The sequence below is a fragment of the Castor canadensis genome, chromosome 10 (genome assembly GCF_047511655.1).
Source record: "Castor canadensis chromosome 10, mCasCan1.hap1v2, whole genome shotgun sequence".
Classification (NCBI taxonomy): Eukaryota; Metazoa; Chordata; class Mammalia; order Rodentia; family Castoridae; genus Castor; species Castor canadensis.
The window spans coordinates 114416660-114438882 of record NC_133395.1 but is presented as its reverse complement, the minus strand read 5'-3'; the positions used below and the strand labels follow the sequence as shown (position 1 = coordinate 114438882).

Sequence of the window (22223 nt, the reverse complement as noted above, 5' to 3'; positions counted from 1 at the left end):
TTCAGAATTTGTCCAGTTTCCAGGTTCCAATAGGAAAAACATGGATAAGATTTTAATAGAAAAATAGCGCTCTAGGTTTTTCAGTTGGCAAGCACCCTGCTCCAGAGCAGCTCTTACTTTATTAAGTGAAACGTGTCAGCGTGATGGAAGAGCTCATGCATTTGTACCCTAATGTAAGGGAAGGGAGAAACAGAAGCCACCTGGGAAGTTCACCCACTGAGATACAGGAGTCCGTTCCGTTCGCAGTGTCTCCATTCAGTTCTCATCTCACTGGAGAATACGCTTCAACAACGTTCTATGTTGTCTGACATCAGCTCCTTTGGCATCTGTTACATCTCTCTGAGAAAAGGAATTAGGGCTTTTCTCTGACATTATTTCAGATGTGACTCTCTTGTTGAAAAGGAGAATAACAGTGATGGTAGAATGTTTTATTTTTTCTGCTTTAATGTTTTAACTAGATTCAAATTGTAACATATTTTTATTATTAAAAATTTCAAATAATTCAAAGATCTTGAGGCTGGGGTGTAGCTCGGTGATACAATGCTTGCCTAGCAGGCAAGAAGACCTGAGTTGCATTCCTGATACCACACACCCAAACAAAAAGGTCTTTACAAAAAAACCAAAAATCCACACTAATCTGCCATCCAGAAATGCTAACATTTCAGTGAACTGTCTTTCTAGTTTTTCTGTATAGCCTTATAAAAATGATTATGAAAGCTTTTAAGACACAGCTCCACATTATACATTTACAGTATCATTTGCATTACTGAGCCTGTCTTTAATGATGAACATTTAGTTATTTCTACATGTTCCCTGGTAGAATCCTAAAGCTCTTGTGCTTAACTTTTATTTATTTGTCCAATATTTTCTTTAGAAGAAATTCCTGAAATGAAAATAGCACATTGACATTGGTAAATATTGTGAAATGGCCTCCCAGAGAGGTTATGCCTCTCCCCAACTTGTTCCTGTCTTGAATGGCATCACCTGTCTGTATCTATCTCCATGTCTTTTTGGTTTTTTTCCCAGTTTAACTCCAGAGCTCTTAATTTTTCTTCTGGGTGGTGGAATACAAACCAGCAAAAACAACCAACACACAAAACTTGAAAGTCAGTTCAAGGACAGATGATAATATCCTTGTAGAAGTAATCAGGGTGCTCACTACCATCTACCATCATACTTGCTTTCCTCCCCATCATGGGCCATCAGTACAGACCCCTGACTTAAACTTTATTGGTTTCAGGATAAGTACTGTTCCTAGTTCTTTGTAAGAACAGTTTTCTTTATTTGTAGGTGAAGATCTATGGCTTTAATCAACAAAAGGGAAATGACAGGTGCTAGAAACAGGCAGGAGGCCCCACTGTCCTTGCTCCAGCCCTCACAAACACCTAAAACAAAGCTTGCTTAATGGGTTAATTTTTGGTGGTCATACATTTTGAATCTGGGACTTCTTAGTCATTGAAAGGTCTGCGGTTTGGAGCCCTTTTATCCTTTTATTGGTGAATTCACTGAAGTGTAGGCAGACAGAAAACGTTCAAGTGGCAGGCAGATAAACTTGTTAAATCTCTGGGAGTCTTTCCTTCCTTGCTCTGGGAGTTTATCATCTTGGTGGAGTTAAAAGGCAATTAGGCCTTTAGGTCTTTGCTGGCTTGTTTATTGGCGTTTTACACATGGGTGTTGAAGAGACAGGGCAGTATTAAGCATTCCAATCCCGCTGGCCGGAGGGGAATAAGACCTGAAACCAACTCTGTAAGTCTCCTTGAGAGACAGAGCCTTGCCAAAAAGCCAGAGGAAAATTGTTTAAATATAGTACCTGTGCCCCATGATGCTCATTGTTGGTGGAAAATTGCAGCGGGCTAGCTCCATGCTGTGTTCCATTTCCTGGGAAATGGTTTTATGGAAGGGCGTTTGATGAAAAAGTTCATTCCTTTTGTAATTGTTAGCTGCTCCTCGGTGTTAGTGAAGGTAGGGGCCCCCTGGAAATGCGTCTTGCTGTGGTCTTTAGGGAACACCCACTCACAAGAAGGTTGAAAGTGGGTGGGGACACATTTCCACTGAATACCCTGGTCCATTTGGTTCTCACAGTCTCCCAAAGCTAGGCTGGACCTAGGAAAAAATTGTGAATGAGATGGGTCTTGGCTTTCTGCGGCATCTTGCTTTTCATACCCTTCCCTCCACCTGCCCAGTTTCTTGCAAGGTGCTCTCCTGTTTGGAAGGAGGTATCCACAGGCGTATGTTTCCAAGGATACCACCCTTAGAAAACTGCAGATGCTCAGGATGCATAGACTTCAGTGCTGTACTACAGCTGATTGTTTCATTTTCCCATAACCCCACCCAACTTCTACTATAGACATGCCACCTTTTGACAAATCTAAAAGTTTCACTTTATCACTTCAGTTAAGCTCATTCACTTTGATCTTGCTTTTGGAACATCTTGCTTTTTGGGAGGCAGATTTCAAAAAAATCAAGGGCAGGAAAACACTCAAGAGATCACACAACAATTTAAGCACAACTGACTATGATGCAGGACCTACTGAGTGCCTCTGTGTTGTGTGGGAATTTTAAATTTTTGGTTTGGAAATTTTTCAGATTTTTTTAAATTGATTAATTGTTTTTTATCACACTTGGTAATAAATCTGTGAATAAGTCAGGCTTAATGTACAGGGTAGACCAAAACCTAGCTGTGTCACACTTAGGCATTAGCTAAGTCATAGGAACTCCCACTCCATCTGCAACCCCACCTTGGCAGTTTGTATCAGCATGGCATCTATTGATGGAACCAAAGGAACTTTCTAAAGCTTCATATATTTCATTAGTTTAAAACAGGCTGAAAAGTCAGGCACTCCTGAGTTTCACTTTGGGCTCTATATCTAACTTTATGGCTCCAATTAATTTCAGGGGTTTTTCTAGCTGTTAAATAGGAACAAAGATAGTTCTTACCATGGTAGTTTGTTGAGAGACTACGTGAAATAATGTTGGAAAGTGTTAACCATGGTGCATAAGAAAAGACCAGTAAATAGTAGCTTTATTACCATTATTAAAATATGCTTTGTCTAATGTGTGTAGTATATGTGTATAAATATATGTACAAACACACAATTGTGTGGTCATTACATTTTTAGCCAAAAATTAACTGTTTTTATTTTACCCAAGCAGGGTGCTACTGAAATATAAAAACTTAGCTGTAGAAAGTGAGAAAATCCTTGCTCATGTCATCTAGAATACCTGAAAAGTAAGGACTTTCAATTTCCACAGCTGATCATTGTGCTCTGGTATCAGTGGGGCTCCCTTCCTGAGTGACTGCTGTTTATCCAAATCTTGGATTCTTCAGAGTTAGGCACCCTGCCTTAATTCTCTCAACTAAAGAAAACACAATAGACAAGTACAGTTTTTATTCCCAATCTAACCTTCCAGTTCTGAAACTAATTTGCCCTATTGTCTTGCCTGTGTCTGTGTGAGGACTTCCTCTGCCCTGGGTGAGTGAATGTGGTTCTGATTAAAGACATCCTATAAGACCCAGGAGGACGGTCTGGGAAGAATTTCCATCCTCCAGTCAGATATATGATATTGAAGACCTGAAGGTATATGGAGTTTATCTTTAGGAAGACTCTGAAAGAGAATTAAAGCAAATGGCTGACAAATTGGCTGTCTTTTATGCAAAGTTGACAGGCAAGCAGACCTCTTACCAGAAAGAGGATATGCAGAGCCCTGAGGCCAAATGGCTCAGCAGGCGGTCAGCAGGCTTTTTGAAGTCCCTGCTTGCATGCCACTTCTGACAAGACCTCTGCAAAATGGCCTCCTCATAAAGACATGAAAACTTACCTTTTACTTAAAATGTCATAGTTCCAAAAATGATCATTCATTCTTCTCTTTTGGTGCATGTAGTATTAGGTCAAAACATCTGTTATGTAAAAGCAGGTTGTTTTGTTTTGTTTTGTTCTGTTCCCTACTGTTTTATGAAATGGGTTAAAAATGCTAAACCTTGAGTTCTTCTGCAGAGGCTACGACCTTTCTCTGGGGCCCCACTAGGCACCCACTCACTCCTGCCATAACTAGGAGGTGACTGAGGAACAGAGAAGATCCCATTTGCCTTCCCTGGCCTCATAGAGGCTCTGCATCTGCAGGAGGAAAGACCAGAATGGTTGCAGTGGTAGTGGTGTTAGGAGAGTTTGGGAGTTTCTTTACCAAATATCGAAAAATCTACTAATAGTAGTAACTCTGATATGATTTTCTTGTTAATCTCTGTCAAACCATGAAATCTGATATGTTAACCATGACTAAGCCGTGAAATTTGTCAACTTTGTCTGTGATTTACACAAGCTCTGTAGGTTTTTTTTTTTTCCTTAAGTCTTAACACAAAGTACAGAACACTACTTCTCATCATACTCGTCTCAGCAGGCTGCTAGTCTCCTATGACAACAAGTAAGGACAGAGTGTACGCATTTCTCCTGTTGTTTCAAGGACCAAGGACAGATAAGATAGAAACCTAAAATCTAAATAATTTTTCTTTTGAGGTGATAACCATGAACATAATAGATTTGCTTAGACATCAGCAAGTATCAAATAAAAATTCAATATAGTTTTATGGTTCATGTTTATTGGATGTGATAATAAGCTTCCTTAAAGTGGTATATTGTGTCTGAGAGAAAATGAATGAAGAAAACACGTTTGTTTGTTTTTTCTTTGATAGAGGTTATATCTCTTCAGTGTAGTATGGATTCAGGCTTTGTGACTTGAAATCTCTCTTTGTTATTGGAGTTTTGGGTAAATTTGTGTAATTCACTTAACTTTTTCTCCTTAGTTTTTCCTTCTGAAAAGTAAGGAGGACAGTACTGGGGCCTAATGTGTAGGCAACTTCTAAAGTGACAATACAAAGCTCAGAGCTAGGCACACCTGTTGTTATTTTCCATCTGTGCTCTTATTGCTGGTATAACAGCACATAATGACATACAAGATTTTTGGGTAATATTTTTACCCACCCCCCAAATTAAGTTAATACAATTGGAGGAAAATGTTACTTTGTCAGAGGAAAAGTAGACTGTTTTTGAGAAGGCATTGCCTTATCTCTAGACAGTTTTCCATATGAAGAAGGGAGAGCAGCTCACAGAAGACAGAGATGTTGAAGAACAGGAAAGTGGTCAGGGTTGGTTGGGATGTCTTTCTCTCCTGTCCTCCAGATATTTTTTTCTTAGACTCAAAGAAAAATGCCCAGATCCTTCCCAACTGTCTCCTGCCCTCTGTGCTATGGAATCTAGAATCAGATAATGAGATAATTTAGAACTCAGCATGCTTTGTTGGTTTCAGTAACACATAGCCAATGTTTAGAAACTTAAAAAAAAAGATACAAAATCTTGTGCAGTGCCCCAGAACCTAAAAGATCCTTCCTAGGAACCTTTCTGCGCGATCCGTGGGACATGCCCTGTGAAAAAATCAGGCTGGTCTGTTCCTTTCTCTCTCAATGAAACTGACACTACATGGAGTTGAGGCATGTGACTCTGCTCACACACTACACATGGCCCAGGGCATCCTGACCATGTCTCCTTGCCTTACCCAGTTCCCTCACCATTTCCCCAATCTCTTCCCTTCTCACATAAGCAGGAGGAATGGAGACCAAGATACAAGACTTCAGAATGGTCTTAGTCACACTACCCAGCCTCTTGGACCCTTAAATAGTGCATGGACACTATTGCAGAATCTATGAAACCTCTCCCAACCACAAAAAGAATTCTGTGCCACAGGGTAGGAATGTGTATAGTACATTTTTCTTTGGAGAAGGCCTTTAACTTTTATCAAATTCTCTCAAAGGAGTTTGTGACCCCCAAAAGGGTTAGGAATGATTTCTCTATAATTTGTGCACCTAAACATCATATTTCCAGTTCTGATTGTGAGTTGCAAGGTTAACATTTATGTCCATTTCAACCTTTCCAGGCAAATGTAGCATATAATCCTTTGAATGCCTGAGGTCCCACGCTTGCTTATAAAACAGCAATTGGGTTGTGAATTCTTGAAGTTGTTTCTGCAGCTTTAGTCCTCAGCCTGAATTCTAACTTGAACCAGGTTCTTACCATCTTATAGAACTTAAATGGTTCAAATCTAATACAATAATGCATGTTTATTTATAGCACTCCAGATAAGTACATTTATTCCTAGGCATGAACATTCATTTATTTACTTAATTCTGCTTCGGTCCAGGATTAGGATTAGATTGCCAGATTTAACAAATATAGGATGATATGGGTGAGGAGAGCTCAGTGTCAGCACTTGCCTAGTATGTGGCAGGTCCCCACTACAAAAAACAAATAAGCCAACCAACAAACAAAACAAAATGTAAGATACCTGATTATATTAGAATTTCAGATAAACAACAATTTTTAGTAGAATGCTTTGGAAGGGGAAAAATGTATTGGCTTTGTGGATGTGGAAAAAGTCTTCTTTCAATCCTAGAACTTTTGTTGCAGACATTAAGAATTTTCTCTAAACAGTCACAGGATCTCCTGGGGGATGATGGGAAATGTTCTAAAAATTGTTGTGTATGTTATGAATTTATTCAAAATCATTGAATTTATACTTAAAATGGGTGAACTAGATGGTATATAAATTAAGGGATAACTTGGCTTAATTTTTTGTTCTGAGTTTAAGACCAATTTGAGAATACGATTTAAACCATAAATCTATTCTTCAGAACAAAGTATATAAGCACCTGGGCCAGTTTTTGCATAAAATTTCTGAACTTACTAAAGCTCACCTTTGGTTGCCACTGCTTCCTTCCCAGGGAACCTACATACTGTTAAGATCTTCTTGACTTTGCATGCAAGGTTTATCCCTGGCCAAGTACAGAGCAGCTACTTTTGGAAGTCTTCAACTGTTGAGTCTGAGAGTGACCTCCTGGTCATTCCAATGAGCCTGCCCCTTGTCCACGTCATGCTAATAGGATAGGGAGGACAGGACTTGTCTTATGGTGTATTTAGAGCCTTGACTTGGTTAGGACTTATTTAAAGAAACAAAAGAACACGCCTGCCCAAACTGACCATTGTTCCCACCTTGATTAATTCCTTTGGTACAAAGTGTTCATGTGCCAGTGTTGTAGAGTCAATTAGGAGGCAACTCCATCAAAACACCCGAAGAGCATCATGTGGTCTTAGTGCGGCGTGGACTACTTCTTTATCTCTGTTGACATTCTGAGGTATTCTGAGACTGCACCTGGGGATTTCAGTGGCAAGGCTGTGGGATGGGGAGGCTAACCCATAGGAAGAATGTGCCTTGAGAAACTTCTTATCAAAGGTTGAGGTCTGGCTTTTCCAGATTTAACTACTAACCTCTGGAAAGTACAGTTGTTTATGCAACTCCCGTGGTGGGCCTCTGCTAGAACCTCAGGACAACTACTATTTTTCTATTACTGTTTGTTCTGCATGTTAGCTGTTTACCAAAAGAAAAACCACTATAACCTAAAATGGGAAGGAGAGCCAAGGCCCCTCAGAGATCCCTTTATTCTTGCTCTTTCCACAGTTGAGGGAAGTCACTCTTTAAGTAGTCAGAGTTTGCATGTGGTCAGGGAAACTTGAGGGCAGTAGGACAATGAGGGGCCAGGAGAATGGGTTGCTGAAAAAGATGAGAGCTGGAGGGAAAGACTGCCTGGGAACTAAGGAAGCTGTGGCGTCCTACCTGGGACTGTGAACTTACCAATACCTCTCCAACTTGGAGATATGAGAACTTCTAGCTAGATAGCCAGTAGAATTCAAATATTTTCATGCCAGGTTGCCCCAGTGAGACCCAGTCTTCACGCAGAAACCAGCATGGTTCTTTCTGACTGACTTTGTCAGGACTTAGAACCTTGAGGTAAGCTTGATGCTAAGGCTCCTGGGAACCCCACTATTCTTAAATTGCTGGGCTGAACTCAGCTAGCTGCTTGTGCAGCTCTCATTGAGAGGACAAACTAATTCAAAGCCCTCTTCCCAGCCTAGCATTGCCTGTGTGATGTGTGAATTCTATTCAAATCAGTCCTGAAGGCAGGACCTTTGCAAATCCACTCTTAGTAACTGTTGCCATGGCAAGACAAGTAAATGCCTTTCCTTGAAAAATAGTCTATAAAACCATCCAGTTTGCTTATTTTAAATGTCTTCTTCCACATTTGTCCAAAAAAAAGAAAGAAATGTTACCATTTTTGGTTTTTTTCTGCAAAGTGGATGTTAGGTCTTTGCTGGAGAGATTGTTTCTGGTGAGCCCAGCCTCTTTCATAGTTTTGGGCTGAACCTGAGTCCAGGAAACACAGCAATACCCTTAAGGCTCCATTTTCTTTCCTATAGAAGTGAGAAGCCAATTTGGCTTCTCTGCATAGAGACCTGTTCTTCATTTCCAGTTTTCTCCTCTTTGTTCTTTTCTTCTTATTGGTGTTCAGGTAAAATTACTTTCAGTTGATACATGCTTCCTCCACCATGTTTCTTAATGAACCAGCAAGTCTAAATGACTTTACAGCTGTGATGGAAACCAGTATTGGTATCTTGAGTTTTTCGTTTTAGCCAACTCTCCTCAGGAGAGAGCCTTGTAACGTTCCAAAGACTGTGGTGGTTCCCTCACTTTCACACTGTAGAAGAGATCATCATACTAAAAGGAATCATGTTCTCAAAGAGACTGTGAGGAAGACCCAATAAATACCTCAAATGTTCCATTAAAGCCTTGGCTCCCAACATGGTCTGCTCCTGGCCTTCATTCCTAGACATTTGGCAATGCCTATAGTATCTTTCATTGTTTCAAATTAAGTAAACAGGTGCTACTGGCATTGAGTGGGTAGAGCCAGGGATGCTGCTATACATTCTGCAATGCACAAGACATTCTCGACAACAAGAATGATCTGACCCCAATGTCAGTAATGCCAGGGTTGGAAACCTGCCACTAAAGGAATTTTTGCTCTTTTTTTCTTTCCCTCAAGGTCAGAGGAAAAATAGAAAAGAAAAGAAAAAAAAAAAACAACAACTCTATTTTGATGAGTGTGAGAGTCCTGAGTTCATATGTCCTGCGTGGATCACGGTTGGCAAGCACAAGGGTACCATTGAGTGGGGCAGGGTCCAGGGAGGTCTTCTCAGCTCCAACAGCTGTCTCAGCTCCAAGGAGAGACAACTTTGACAAAAGCAGAGGACAAAGAAGTTATAAGGATGTTTAGTTTGTGATAAAAATCATTTTGCAGACTAAAGTGCTTCCTCCTGCCCATAAAATAGTTTTTTAATTTTAAAAATAACTCAAAAATTGGAGGCATTTAACTCTGTTGTGAGCAGGGGGTAAGATTACTGCTCATGGCTCATGACCGTGCTCAATTAATTCTATCTTTTTATTTTTGCCATACTGGGGCTTGAACTCAGGGCCTTCACCTTCAGCCACTCCACCAGCCCTATTTTTGTGAAGGGTTTTTTTTTCAGGATAGGGTCTCGTGAACTATTTGCCTGGGCTGACTTTGAACTGCGATCCTCTTGGTCGCTACCTTCTGAGTAGTGAGGATTACAGGCATGAGCCACCAGCACCCAGCAATTAATTCTGTCCTTGTAATCAAGTCTGCCCAAGCTGTAGGTGGTGGAACTCTTCTTATTTTCTCCAGCATGGTTCCAAATGCCTGTACTCTCAGCCTGAAGCAATTTGCGGGGGTTGTTTACTGGAACCAGGTTCTCGCTCCATAACTCTTTGTGTCCATCCTCCCTCATTCTCTTGTTGGTGGCAAGATAGCTATGCAACTGCTAGAGCGAGTCCTTTTCCAAGATCCTCAGCAAAGGCTCAAGGTGTCTTGTTGGCTTAGATGGGACCACATGCTCTTCCCTGAACCAGTGCTTTGGTAGGGGAATGCTAGGAGCTGATTGGCTGTACCCTAGTGCACACCATAGCCCAAAACTGGAGTGGAACTTCATGTGATTCACGTAAGCCAAACGTTGGACGGTTGTGTTGCCTCAAAAGGAAATTGATGTAAGGTACTTACACTCCACACACACACACACACACACACACACACACACACACACGCATTGTTATTAATAGACTAAATTCTATAGCAAAAGAATTTCTTGCCCTACCATTGTAATTAACGAGCTACTTAACTCAAGATAACTTTATCTCTGCCTCCTCTTTCTCATCTACAATATGGAAGTTACCATCAAGGTGGATATAAAAAATTAGTTATCCATGGATAGTGGAAGGATTGTGCACATATGCAATGTTGGTCTTGTTTCACTGGAATGAATTCAGTACAGCTTCTCCAGTCTAGAATTCAGACCAGCTACAACCCACCCAGCTAGTCCAGGCCCGCCTCCAGAAGCCAGTGTCTAAATTTATCCCAATCTTCATTGTTGCAGGTCGGTGTGGGAAATCTTCTGAGGTCAATGATTGAGGTAATTGGCTTGAAAAAGTCTCTGTTAAATGACATAATTGGTTTTAATTACGTAATTACGGCACTTAAAGTGTGGGGGTGAAAGGTTACTATTATATTTAGAAGTGAGATCCCCAAAATGAAGCAAGGGTGGTTAAGCCAGCGTGTCTTCAATTTCTTTCTTTATTTTGTCCGAGGGAAGCCAGAGCAGGCTGGCCTTGGCCCTGGTGACTTGGGAATGATTATCCTGCATGGAGTGGTGCCGGGGCCGCTCCCAGTTTCATAGGAATCTCTGCACAGAGACGGAAAGGGCTTCCGTAAAGACCTCACTGCGATCTGAAGTTAATGAGCAGTGGGAACTCAACTGTCAGCAATTGAATCTGATTGGGCAGGGTAATTATAAGATTGCCCCTGGTGTTTGCACATGTATGGGGATATTTTTATTGGAAAAAAGCTAATTGCTTACTTACTTAGTGGAGGGAAAAACCTAAACAAATTTGTGTTGTCATAGGTTAAAAAGACATCCTTTCTTTGTCTCTAAAATAACTGCCTGCTCTGTTTCTTAGAAGTGAAGGTTTTGTTTCTTTCTTTGTTCAATCAGGATGTTGTTTGCATGACTTGCAATGTATGATAATATTAAAACATAAAGGAAAGCTACATTGGACTGTGCATTTTTGGTAAAATGACCACGTGCTTACTGCCATTTCTTAAACCATCCTTTACAATAGTTTCTTTCATACTGCCCAGGCAGCTAGAACCCTGGGCGACACTCAAGCTACTGGGACTTTCACAGGCTTTTTGTTTGCTTTGTTTTGTTTTTGTTTTTTCCCCCACGTGGAGGCCCCTGACATTATTGACCTCCTCAGCTATCTGGTTTCCCTTAATTGCACAAGGCAAGTGGGAGGTACTATGTCTGTGATAGCGTTTTAGATGTGAAAAACATGAAGGCTAAGAGGCACAAAATACTCCTCCAGCAGTTTCCCAGGGCCTTGGAGGGAAGAAAGGAACAACATGGGAGAGCCAGAGGGAGGAACCCTTGGGACTCCTCGGTTGGTGGTGCCAAACTGTAGTCTCCTGTCTTGTCTGCTGTGCAACCCTAAGTGAGGCTGGCATCTCCCTCCCCAAAAACCCTCCATTTGCTGGTGTGCAGAAAACAGATCCTTTGCAATTAGTCTGTTCTAGAGTGGTCCAATTCTACATTATTGGTTTTTTCCCTCACTTCTTCTAGAGCCAACTCTTTTCTAAATCCTTCCTGAGATCCTGCCCGAGAGGTAGAAATGCAACTAGATTGTGGGAGTGGGAGGAACACCTTGTGATGAGAGCTGTAGACTCCAAGTCTGGGTGCTCTAGATGAGTGGAGGAATATAGGCTGCAGAATGGCCGAGGGCAAAGGACTTTTGGTCCTGCAGACTAGCTCTGCCCTCCTGTCTCAGGAAGCTTGCATGTGCTGACCCCACCTCCCATCAAGTCTGTCTTACTCCCTGGGTCCTCAAGCTCAATATTAAATGCCACTGCTGGGAGGCCTTCCCTGATCACTCACCCCAATATGAGCTGGCTACCTGTGCTTTGTACTCCATAGTACGCTCTAGGTTCCTGTACCCACTGTCCTTGTAATTGCTTGTCTCGTTGTCCCAACTAGTCCATAAACTCCATGAGGGCAGGGCCTGTGTTTATATTCCCCACACTCTGTCTCCATCCCTAGCCTGGCACAGTGCTTGATAAGCATGTGTAGTGAATGAGGGAGGAAAGGAATGCTTGCTGTGTGTTCCTGGGAACTGTGTGTGCTGCCTGGGTTTTCCTCCCCTTGCTGTTAATACTGCTTTCTTGTTGCTTACAATTTTCATTGCCCTAGATGATCCAGCTCTGTCGGAGGCACGTAGGCACAGCCAAAACTCATGCTGTACATTGATCACCTGTCCAACCTTTGCCTAGAGTGGGAGCCCCCAGTTCCTTCAAGAGATCCAACTTTACCTGTCTGTAAAGAAGAAGAGGAGGAGGGAGACAGCAGGGAGGATCCGGTGGCAGTTTAACACCAGAGCAGGTCCAATGTTTATTTTTACCCTTTTACCCTTTTGGAGGTGGGTAACTGCAAATGCTGTGGTGCTGGGTTTTAGAAAGACTCTGCATAATGACCTTGGGTTTGGGTCTTACATGTACTTCATTTTGTGCTAGACTGTAAGGTTGTGCCCAATTTTCCTATTTAATTCATAGCCAGAACTGCTCCATGATTTCCACCAGCATAGAGAGGGGCCCAGGTTCATCATCCACATGGTGCAAATTGTTGCATCAGCCTTATGTTGCTTCACAGTGTTGTTTGTATCTTGCTACATGGACAGAGAGGAGGGTCATTTGTTGGTTGCTATGTAATGACCATTATATTTATTATTTGCTTGCTAAGGCCTATGATTTTCAACAATTTTCCTTGCTTTGGTTCTGTGGCTTTTTATGTTTTAAATTCCCCCTATCCTAGTCAACTTCTTAGACCATGAATAACTGCTGAGTAGATGAGATTTCACTTAGAAGCAGCCCTGCCTTGTACAATCCTGGGGCATATCTAACCAGCTTCTTCCTCTAAGCAGAATATGAACCTATGACCTTTTAGGCCTCCCTCAGGCAAGAGGACTTCCTGTTGAGCCCCAGGTCACCAACTTGTCCTAGTGTGAGCTGCTCATCATTGATTGACCTAAAGTAGCATTTTCTGAGTAGATAGACATTTGCATGTGGAAACCCCAGCTTTTTATGAAATGAGTAAAAACCCACAGAGGTCGCTTCTTGGGTGTCAGTCTGCTGTCCCAGGTCTGAGTCTTGTGCTGGTTCTGAGTCTCATTTACTTTATATTCTTCAGTTGCATTTCTGCTTTAGCATGATATGTACCTAAGTTAGAATTTTTAGAGGTTCCTTCCAGGAAAGAGTTTGAATCCACTTTGTTGTTATAAATAGGTGTGCTCACAAGAACCATGCACTTTGAATTGAACAGCCATGGGCCATGGTGAGTTTTATTCCTGAGTTCTAAGGAAAAGTTTAATTTAACTTTCATTTTTGGAATAGCACCAAGGGATGTCTCATCATCTCATATCCTTCTGGATTCAGGCAGGTAATAACTGCCTACACAAATAAATCACATACTTTTGCAAAAAAAAATCTTTGAATGACATTTAATTTATAATTAAACTTGGCAGTGCATACTCTGAAGTGTCCCATCTTGTCTAATCGCTATGATCTATTTCCTCCCAGAGGAAAAGAAACAGATTCATATTCTGCATGACAGGGGCTAGTCCTTTTGTTATTTTATCAAATAATATGGTGAAGAGAATAATTTTAAAAAAGAAAAGGAAAAATTAGAATGAATGACTGTCATTTAGGTCACAGCCAACCCCCTGATTGTTTATATTACTTTGTTTCAAAAACATTTTCACATCTTTTAATTGATTGATTTATTCAAGAAACAGATGGAAACACAGGCTCTCTAAGTGCAATACCTAGACCAGCAACCTGCATCCTTGCATCACTTGGGAACTTCTTAGAAATATAAATTCTCAGACCTCACCCAGATTTACTGAATCAGAAACTGTGGGTGGGGCCCAGCAAGCCTCTGGTAACACTGATACATACGGTAGTCTGAGAGCCCTTGTTTCTGCCAGTGCATGATGCAGGGGTATTAAAGGGGTGTAACTAAGACCTGCCATCCAGTAGCTTGTGAGCCCATCAAGGGCATACAGCATAAATTCATCAGACAGTTAAGCAGAGCATCTTCATAAAATGTAAATTACCTCATCTACGCACTTCCCAAATTCCTCCAGGCAGTTCCCTTTGTTCTTGTAATGAATATACAGGCTTGGCTAGGGCCTGCAAGGCCTAACATGCTCTCCCTTCTCAGGTTCCTTTGGAGCGATCCCTCCCAGTGCTCTGTCACACTGTACCAGCCTCCTTTCTGATCTCCAAACACACCTTCAGAATGTGGTGTCAGCAGTATCATAGAAGAAAGTAAGAAGAGAAATAGGAACGAGAGAGTGATAAAGGTTCAGTAATAGGTTTGGTGACTGAAATCTTTTTTCACGCAGTAAAATATTTCTAAACTCTTGTTCCCCTTGGCTAAAACATTGATAGGATGATAGAATACTGTATAGGTAGATAGCTAGATGTGATGGTATATTGGTATTATTGACCTCATTTTATAGTACAATAACATCTGAAATGACTTGCCAAATCATTAAGGAAATAGGAAGCATAGTTTAGTGTCATCTTAGTGTCATGTATTTGTATTGACTTCTCTCTCTGAGGTTTGACTGGGCAGGCACACATGCTCAGTCACACCAGTGGGAAGTGAACAAACATGGCTGGAGATAAAGTGTAACATTGTATTGCACCAGAATGTTGTTGAAGCCAACAAATGACTTTTGCTGTCTTCATTTAGTTTTAGGAAAGATGGCAACCATGTCTGTTAAGTTTTGTCTTTTTAAAATTCTGCTTATATACATCTTTAGGATATTAAATGTATCATATGCCTTGAGAATAAAGCAGCTGGTTGGATTTTTATGGAATGTGAAAGTATCATATCTGAAGATTTCCTTCATAATGAGAAAGAAGGAAATTTTTAAATATAATTTGTTTTTAAAAGTAAATTGAATTTGAGGCAAATGGCTTCTTTTTTTTTCATATTAGCAAATATTTATTTTGATTTTCATGTGTTCACAGCTAAAGGCAGTTTGTTTTTTTTATTATCATATTCCTTCTGGGTTCAAAAAGAAAGGCGGTGTGTGTGTGGGTGTGTGTGGGTGTGTGTGGGTGTGTGTTTCTTTTAACTATCCCCAGCTATTATTTTGTAAATATAACATCTCTGGTTCTAGACACTATTTGCTCATTAAGAAACCTCTCATTTGAGATCTTCTGCAGAAGAACGAAAGATCAGCTTAGAGGTGCCAGTAGGGAGAATGGAGCATGGCCTTGGGTGATGTGCCTCATTTAGCATCCTTGATGGTGCCACTTCATATTGCTAAGGTGAACCTAGTCTGCCCCACCCCTGGTATAGATCCACATGTGGACAGGACAGGCATGCTGTTCCTCACTTACTACCAACCCATGCCCAGAGGCTAGGCAGGTTTTATTGACTAGCTACATTTAAACACTCTGAAGTCTAAGTACAATGAGCTAAGTGAGCAGAGGAAAACTGGGAAACAGGCTTCCCTCTGGGGCTGGCAGGAAGGGACCTGAGATGGACACTGCAAACTGAAAGATGATTAGGTATTTGTTCGGTGATGATGTGAAAGGGGCAAGAGAATGTCCCCAGGGAGCTGCTATCACTTCCCATGCTAGCTAGGATTCTGCCCACACAGGCTATCGTAACAGAGAACCTTTTGGGCAACCAAACAAATGGGTGGAAATACTACTAGAGAGTGAACCTAGGGGCAGATCACTTTGTCCACTGTGGCTGATATTTCCATCTGCTAACAACAGATGCACTTGTTTAAATGTGACACCTCAGTGCACTTTGGCACTAAGTTCTAGTACTTTTCTTGTCTTCCAATTATTCTGGTGCCTGTCTCTGAAATACCTCTTTTTCAGAGTGACATCTGCTGCATCCATCTTTGAAAGCAGACCTACCTCAGGGTTCATTCACCACCCCCTGGAGGATGCTTCTAAAGTCTTCAAGGAAGGGTCTGGAGCTTCCCGGGTGTGACCAGCAGCTCTAGAAGGGAGGAACTGCCTTCCTCTTTGCCTTCTCAATCCAGAGGCCACTTTATGTGTTCCATCCATCCTCCTAGCCAGTACACAAGTTGGAGGGAAAGTCTCTCTGTATTCCTTCTTGGTACTAGTATGCTGACTTGGCACAGATCAGGCACCCAGAAATTGTAGACAAATGAGAGAAGAGTTTCTGCAGATCCAATACCCTCATGATGATGAGGCTCAATTTCAAGAATATGAAATAAAAGAGATGCCCAATCATTCATTTATGCATCCACTCATCCAAAACCTTTTTGCTGAAGAATTCTCTCTAAGCACACAGCCCAACACAATGCCTGGCTCATGCTAAGTTCACTGTTACTGTTGGTTATTATAGGGGAGGTAGAACATGACCTGTGGCTTCTGAATCCTGTGTTCCTAACCTGAAGCCCAGCCTTCATGCTCTCTGTTGTTTAGGAGCAACAGTCCAGGGTGCCAGACTCTGCATGGGTCTGTTTCTCTTCAGAGGGGCAGAACTCTCCCATAGGTACTTGTTTCTTGAACTCGCGGCATGAGCCTGACATCTTAGAGTGCTGAAGGACAGCTCACTAGCTGTCTGCACACAGCCAAAGTGAACATGAAATGACAGGGAGCAGGTGAACTTCAGGGTGGTCCGGATAACTTGTTTAAAAAAGTAACAAATTAATGAAGACAGACATTTGAGTACCTAGGTTTCTACTTGCGGAAGAAAACCTATCCTGTTTTTGCGAAGGGGGACTCTGTTTTAGGGAAAGGATGATTTCTGGAGATGTGACGAATTTGAGCTTGGGATCCCAAACTGAACCTACAAGTCAATTCTGCCCAGGTGGCATTAAAAAAAAATTTTTTTTTGACCATGCAGAGTTCCTAAAACTTGAAAATATGTAATTGTGGCTTTCTGAATTGTTGGGGAAAATCAGATGATTTAGACATACTGAGCCATATTCCCACAAGATTCTTCAAGCAGTCCCCTTCACTCCAGCTGTCCCTCTCTTAGTTTACTGGTCGTTTATGTTGGACTTTATTCAAACCTGGCATGCTGCCCTCAGCCCGGCTCCCTCTCTGGTCACCATCAGCAGAGTATATGATCAGATTTAGATCTACAGTAGAGGGTCTTGTGCCCACATTTGCCTCTGCAGCTTCCTGCCCAGATGCCACATGGCAGAGCCCATAGGGAGCATGTCAGCAGCTCACCCCCTAGGCTGTTCATGAACACCCAGGCCCTGCCTTAGTGGTTCTGGGTGAGGCTCTAAGGGTGTATCCCCATGGACAAGCTGGGAGGCCTATGTTGTGGCTTGTGTACAGACCACCCACCCTCTGGATCTAGGGTCCTACACTCATCAGCACTCTTCTAGGCTTCTGTTCCTCTTTTAGAATCAGTCCAGAGCACTGCCAGCCACCGTTATAAATGTGGACTCAAAGAAGAGCCCACATGTAAAAAGAGGCTGTTAGAAGACAGGGGGTGTAATGAAATCCCATATAGATCAACTGAAACTGGTACTGGCCAGGGTGTACGTGTGGTGACACAGGCAGTTGGTTGTCTGATGCTTGATGGTAGAGAATGTTTTCTTGCCTGCTGTGCTTCTTGAGGCCCATTCAATCTGTGCTCCTTGAAGCCACCTGTTATTTTCTTAGTAGCTCCTAGTGTGTTGTTTGTCTTTACGTAGACAAGTCAGTGATTTTGCCAGGCTGTTTCTAGTACTTTCCTCCTTTACATTTTCCTGGTATTCACTAAGCCCTTTTAACCTGCTACATGTGTTTTCCATCTGCATAAATTTCTCTCGCTTTTCTTAGTTTGGGCCCTTTCTTTTAGGACATCTTTTATCTTCAAGTTCTCACTATCTAATTCCTGTATCCATCATCTTGTCCTTCCTAGATTACATCTCTGTATTCTGGAATAAATTCACAAATTTACAGTTTATTTCACTGATAATATTTTCTACAATAGTGATTCGGCTCTTGGCTGCTTTTGATGCTGGCTTTGATTCCATTGCTGCATTTTGAATGGGTGATAGATAGAAGAAATCCTCCTCATTTTCCATCCTGAATATACTCCTCTGCCTCGGTACCCCCATACAAGCTTTGTCAATGGTGGGGAAACTGAGACCCAGAAGGGAGATGATTCGCCAGAGGTTATGCTAGTGGTTCCTGGTGGAGGTAGGAGTAGAATTCATGTCTTTTGCCATTCCAAGGCTCGGTTTTATCCCTAAGGCTCACATTAAGGTACACAATAAATATATAAAATCAACATTATCATCAACCTAATTGAAATCTCACACCTATTAAGTGTATATATCCCAACTGAGAATTTCCTACATCTACCCCAAATTTTCTGTAGTATAGCTTGTCTCAGTAAGCAGGTTTCATGAGAGAAAGGAGAAAGTTTAATAAGGAGAAATTGTAAAATGGTTGTTTTCGATTTGGGACAATTTTTTCCCCCAGGGAACATTTAGCATGCCCAGAGACATTTTTGGTTATCACAATAGAGCTGTATGTGTGTGTGAGGGAGTGCTGTTGCTATCCAATGGATAGAGGGCAGGAACACTGCTAAACATTCTGCAATGCTGAGGATGATGTCACAACAAAGAATTATCCAGCCCTATATGTCAATAGTGCTAAAGTTTAAAGACCCCAGCTTTAAGGGAACAATTCTACATTTGACATTGGTAGCTTCTTACCAAAGGACTAAAGATCCCTGGATCAGAAATAGAATAGAATGCCTTACAGATGCATGTGTGGCAATGTCTCTGAAATGTGTAAAGACAGTATTGTGACTTCTGAAATTCAAAAACATTACCATGTTTTTAATGGTAATTAAAACATTTTAAAGCATGTAATCCTAGCTACTTGGGAGGTGGAGATTGAGAGTGCTGCAGTTCAAAGCTAGCCTGGGCAAAAATGTGTGTGAGACCTCATCTCAACCAATGGCTGGGTTCAGTGAGCGTACCTGTCATTCCAGCTATGCAGGGAAGCACAAATAGGAGGATGGCGGTCAAAGCTGGCCCAGGCATAAAGCAAGACCCTATCTCAAAAACAACCAATGTGAAAAGAGCTAGCAGAGTACCTCAAGGGGTAGAGTGCCTGCCTTGCAAGAGAGAGGCCCTGAGTTCAAACACCAGTAATACAAAACAAACAAATAAAACATTACCAAATTCAAAACATAGCATTTAAGAACATTCCTGAGTGTCTAGTGCCTTTGGTCACTAGCAACTTTTTGGAATCAAAGGATAAGAGAAATAAAGTTCAAGTTAGGTGGAAGAATCTCCAGAATGTTCTGATATTTAAAGGGAGTTATCATCACAATTGTGCTGCTCCCATATTCCATGATAAATGTGAAGTTTGGTGCTCTTTTTTAGGTAGTCACCAATCCAATAGAAGAATCCTTAGTGCTCAATGGCTCTCACCAGTGGTCACAGTGTTGGGGATAGATCTAGTGGGCAGATGTTTGTGATGGAAACTTTCCATTCTAGAATAGTTCCTTCTGAGGAAAGGGGAGGGTTAGGCCAGAGAAGACTGGCCTACAATCTGCCCCTTTGTTAATCAATGCTGTCATCTTGGCTGCTCTTCTAGCAGCCCCATTTTCCTGAAATCTTCAGTAAAAAGGCCATTGAACAAATACATCTGGCATTGGCCAGGATTTTTCTCTCTGCGCTTTAACAAAGAATGGATTTAATCAGATTCACATTCACATAAAGACTCATTCCATCATAGTGGTACATCTCTGGAAGGGCTCTGGAAGACAGATTATCAAAAAAGAGTTTCTTAAGTAAAAGTTACAAACCAGTGAGTTGACTGTGCAACACTTAGCAACATTTATCAAAGTCATTGGGACACATACTCTCAGTTCTCTTCTGCAGTAATCTCATTAGTCTTCATAGCAACAGATAATGTAAGCATTACTATTATGACCATTTCATACATGTGGGAAACTAGATTTAGGCCAATGAGCAACTTGTCCAAAGCCACACAGTGATTCTTCCTTTCACCATAGGGCTGATAATATGGTCAGACTGCTGATTTTAAGTTATCAAGCTCTTATTTTTGGCCCTATTTTTTTGTTTCTTGAATTGGACAATGCAGTCCTTGTGCAGCTATGAAATGATTAAGTCAATTTTAGTAGACTTGGCAAAGGCTAGAATCTATATAATAGTAACGGAAACAGAGTTTGGTTAAAAAAAAAAAAAAAGCATTTGCGAGTTGTCTTCTCTGTTCTCCTTTGCAGCCTCTGGGCATTGTTGTAGGATGTGCTCCAGGGTGGTGGAGGCCATATGAAGAGGGGAGGAGTGGTGCTCACAGTGAGGAATCAGGCTTTTTCACTAACAAAATGTGGTGTTAGTGACTTCTCAAGGTGTCAGGCTTCTTCTGGCACACGGTGGAGACCACAGTTTAATCATTTATTCAACAGCAATGTATTTAGCACCTAGTAATACTACAAATATATTGCCAGATTCTCTGTCTCTTACTGAGACTGTAATACAGACAATCTTACTGCAAGGTGAGCTGTTCTAGAGGGGAGGTCTGTATCTCTATGAGGAGTGATAACCACTGCAGGCTGCCAGCTCAGGCAGCCATCAGCAAATGCTCACTGAGTGCCTGCTATGTGCTGGGCTCCATGCCAGGAGCTAGATACTGCAAATACCTTACATTTCAATGGAGTAGGTTATAGTGAACCAGTAAACAAAAATTAGGATGACTTCAGGAACAGTAAGTTGCAGTAGAGCAATAGAAGGAAGAATGACTGGGAATGAGAGGAACTACTGGTTCTGAGGTAGTCAGGAAAGGTTTTGTGAGGAGATAAGACACCAAGAAAAGGCTGAGGAAATGCGAACTGTTTTCTTGATAGAGAGCTGGATGTACTGATCTTGATGCATAAGGTTTTAAAGTTCCAAGTATATGATACACTTACTGGGATTTTTGTGATGGCCAAACATATGTTCAATTACTTGTAAAGATTCCATGTGTACTTGAAGAGGATGTGTATTCTTTCTATGGGTGCATTTTTTTTTGTATATTCTTCAGATGAAGCTTATAAAGTATGTGCAACTGAAATCTTCCAAATCTCTATCAATGTTTTCACTGTTAACTGCTCAGCTTCTGGGAGAGATAAGAATTAAAGTCCTCATAATGATTCTATCATTTTTTTTGTTTTCTCCATTCCTAGGGTATACCTTTTAACTGTATAAAATTCATCATCTAGCATGACAGCACCCTTTATCCATATTAATGCATTTACCTTAAACTTTTATCTGATGATATTACTGAAGCAATATCATTTTACTTTGTATGTATGAGTGTATATTTTTTCCATCCTTATAGTTTTAGCCTTTATATGTCACTAGTCTGTTTTTCTGAAAAATATAAAGCTAGATTTTTTTATTTAAAAAATCTGATATCTTTGATTTTTGATGGATAAATTTAAGCTATTTATATTTACTGTAACTAATTTATGTGGACTTAACTCTGTCTTATTTTGCATATTTTAGTATCATGGATTTTTTCTCTTCCTCCCTCCCTCCCTCCCTCCCTGCCTTCCTTCCTTCCTTCCTTCCTTCCTTCCTTCCTTCCTTTTCTTTCCTTCCCTTTCTCTCCTTTACTACCCTAATTGACTTGACTGTACTTTATTTCTTTCTGTTTTCCTTTCTACTACTTTGGGAGTTACATATTCTATTTCTCTTCTTTTAGTGGTTTAGATAATATCTAAAGCAACATTTGGCAAAAACTCAGAAGCTCTTAATGCATCCCCTTACGTTGGTTTAAGGGCTTTCTCTAGTATTCTGGTTCTCCAGTGGTTGATAATGGGGTGAGGTGTAAATGAAAGTGCAAAGAGTGGTCACCATGATGACTGTATTTGGGAGTGTGGATTTCCAGCTTGCCTTTGCCAAGACCTGCACTTGTTGCCTGAGGCTGCCTGGTAGTTGACAAACTACACAATTCTCATGGGTTATGGATAACATGGCAACTTCTAGGCAAAGAGTGATGAGATTTCTTCTGTTGCTCTTCCCTTTGTCTGCACTTGAGCTCTTGTAAGTGATGATAAACATTAAATAGCTCCTGTAAAACTGTTGAATTGACAGTTCTTAAACTGCATAAAACACTGACATTTTCATTAGATCCTGGCCCTGAGGAATGTCCGGCTTTCATCATAACAGATTTGTTTACTTCAGTGGAGAGCCTTAATGTG

The 22223-nt window shown here is 41.2% G+C and overlaps 1 protein-coding gene across 18 annotated transcripts in view; it reads left to right on the top strand.

The window, feature by feature from the left end:
- LOC109683367 (ERC protein 2) overlaps positions 1-22223 on the top strand; it is a 998591-nt gene that overhangs the window by 883187 nt on the left and 93181 nt on the right. For 4 of the 18 annotated variants that reach the window (XR_012436318.1, XR_012436316.1, XR_012436319.1 and 1 more), the window contains one exon: positions 12195-12383. The exons of 13 other annotated variants lie outside the window; for them this stretch is intronic. The gene's annotated coding sequence lies outside the window, so the exon portion shown is untranslated. Of the gene's footprint in view, positions 1-10328; positions 10365-12194; positions 12384-22223 lie in introns of all 18 variants that reach the window. One more of the 18 variants, XR_012436320.1, reaches the window with a different exon arrangement.